This window comes from Aedes albopictus, chromosome 2 (assembly GCF_035046485.1).
Source record: "Aedes albopictus strain Foshan chromosome 2, AalbF5, whole genome shotgun sequence".
Classification (NCBI taxonomy): Eukaryota; Metazoa; Arthropoda; class Insecta; order Diptera; family Culicidae; genus Aedes; species Aedes albopictus.
In genome coordinates, this window is record NC_085137.1 from 405509663 (window position 1) to 405512260 (window position 2598).

The following is a 2598-nucleotide window of genomic DNA, read 5'->3' on the forward strand; positions in this document are numbered from 1 at the left end:
CGGTTAATGTTGGAGTGATACGCAAGAATGGGCTAGTTAGCGTTTTTCTTCAAAGACTATGATAAGGTTGACGATCCAGAAATGCAGCATATTTTCGTGTTTTATTTATTGCATCAAAAAAAAAGAGAGAAGTGTTTAATGTTAATATTCTTGATTCACCGGTCGTTGAGGTTTAGTCGTTTCCACTTTTGCGAAAAAAAAAAGCGTTGTCTTGGATCTGTTAACCGTCTATTGTGTAGTGAATCAATTCACTGACGAATTTGAGGTGACGTGATTTGATTCACTGAGAGGTATAAGGAAGATAATGTGATTTGATTCACTGAGGTGTGTGGCAAAGTGATTGGATTCACTAAACGAACATGAATAAACGAGATACTTAACCAAAGAAGTGGAAACGTGATTAAATTCACTAGTTCAATAGAAGATGTTCTATGGCGATGTTTTGAGTTGAAGTACGAAATTGGGCTAGAATAATCTGGTAAGTTCGTTGTGATTCTTGTGGTTTTCATTGAATGGATTCGTCAGCGAAAGAAGTCGTACTTGACGTTCTACCGACACCCGTTTTCAGTTCGGCATTCAACAATCCACCGCAGGTCACAGTCACTCTTCTTTCGCTTTCTGAGATATGAAATATATGAGTTATTTGGATTCAATAGTTCGAAAGTGCGATGAACGCAAGGAGTATCAGCTATCGAAAAAAATTCAAAGCTCAAGTGCTGCTACGGGAGGAGTGGAGTTAATACAAAGGTTGTTACGGCACTCGTGGAGCTGACATGTATTGTATTTAACAGCGACAGCCATAATCCGAGTGGGCAGACAAGCAGAAGCTTTCTGAACATGTTTCTGAAACAGGGGTTTTGAGCGATTTCATTTATGGTCGATGTCTGCAGTATATGATGAACTCATCGAAGGCTTTCTGTTAAGAGGGTAGCAGAGGGATGATTTTTTTGTCGAGCCGAACAACGATGCTGTAGAGTTGCAGTCAAGGACAAGATTATTTCGTGAGGATCTGAAAGGACCGCGTCGCAACCTTGATGAAGCCATAAAGATTATCTACATTATTGCAGAGAAATCAAAGTTCTGGCTCAGAAGGTGGGATGTTGATTTCATCAGCCAGTGGTAGATGTTCCGCTTTGGATAAAACTAGTCATCGTCACATATTGTGTAGGTCTGATGCAGAATGCGGAAGTACTTGCTATATGAACGGGATTCCGACATCAAGAGAACAGGAACGTGGAGATGTATTGAAGCTGATAAGGACGACGAGGCTAAATTGGAAGAGGTTTTGGTCCATAGCGCTGTGCAGCATTGCTGTCGACAGGGTCGGCTTCAATTAATTTCCCGTAGCCGGAGTGGATTTGTAAATAGTTGAACCTACAACTTTATTGACCATGCAATCTTGGTACCACAGATAGACTTGTACTCCACTTACTCTTTTCTATCAACTCCCCATCGTTTATCTTTTTGGCAGTTAGTTCAAATACTCAGAGGGTTGCAAATCGCTCGCTCACAGCTCTTGCTCCGTTTTTGCTCCAGTATGACGTTTACTCACTACTGCGTTTGGTGCTTTGTGAAACATAAGCCACTAGTACACACGGTAAAAATTTGAGAAAAAAAAACAAACCAATGCGCAAATATCTGGTTTGACTAGATCGGATTTTCATTAGTGTCAAACAGATGTTTGTTCTTGAGTTCATTCCTTGTCAAATGTTTGACCCCGTGTACTCTAGGCCACAGAATTAGTGACATTGGGCAATTATGTTTTCGTGACGATGAATCTTGTGTGATTGTGTTGGAACTCTTGAAGATGGCTGATTGCAACCATGAGAAGAGGCATGGCGCAGTGTCTCTACTTTGTGATTGAACATGTAGAGAGGTGAAACATACACTGGCCGTTGTCGGCCCGTCTTTCTACGTCAGCGGATGCAAATTTTAGCACCAGAAGGTACAGTACATGTACATTGATTGTCTAAAATGATATTTCTCGTTCAATCAGAGTGTCGATCACCAAGGATTAGGGAAGAACACTACAGTATTCTCATGCTAATTATATATGGTTCTCGCGTCGTTTTAAACTTTTCAACAGGAAGTCGTTTTAAACTTTTCAACGGCTGCCGCAGCGGGACAGCTGTTTGGGGAAGCTAAAGCTGTGAAACTCAGACTTGGAACGTCTGGTCTATTGGATCTAAGATGCTGTTATCCACAGTATCAAACAATATTGGTAGCTTGAAGCTTCAGGTGTGAAACTCAGGTCGGTGCTGCTACAGAGGAAGGACAGTCTGTCTCGTGTCATCAGCAATGGTTGTAGGATGGTTGTTTGCGCTGCAGGTGTTTGGATCCAGAATTCTTTGTATAAAGCGGCCTTTGAAAAATGTTCATGAAATGTCGTATCTAAATCGTTTCTTAATGATGATCGTTAAATGTACATTGGGGTGTGATTCAACGCTGGCTAAATTCTCGGAAATGAAAGCTGAGGCTGTTATGACCAGGACGTCGAATGCGCTGTTCGCTCTTGCCAAAAAGCTGCAGCGAATTGACATTTCTGTGATTGCTGGAGCCACTTAGAGTGAGCTCACTGTATTATGCCTAGGTGGTACA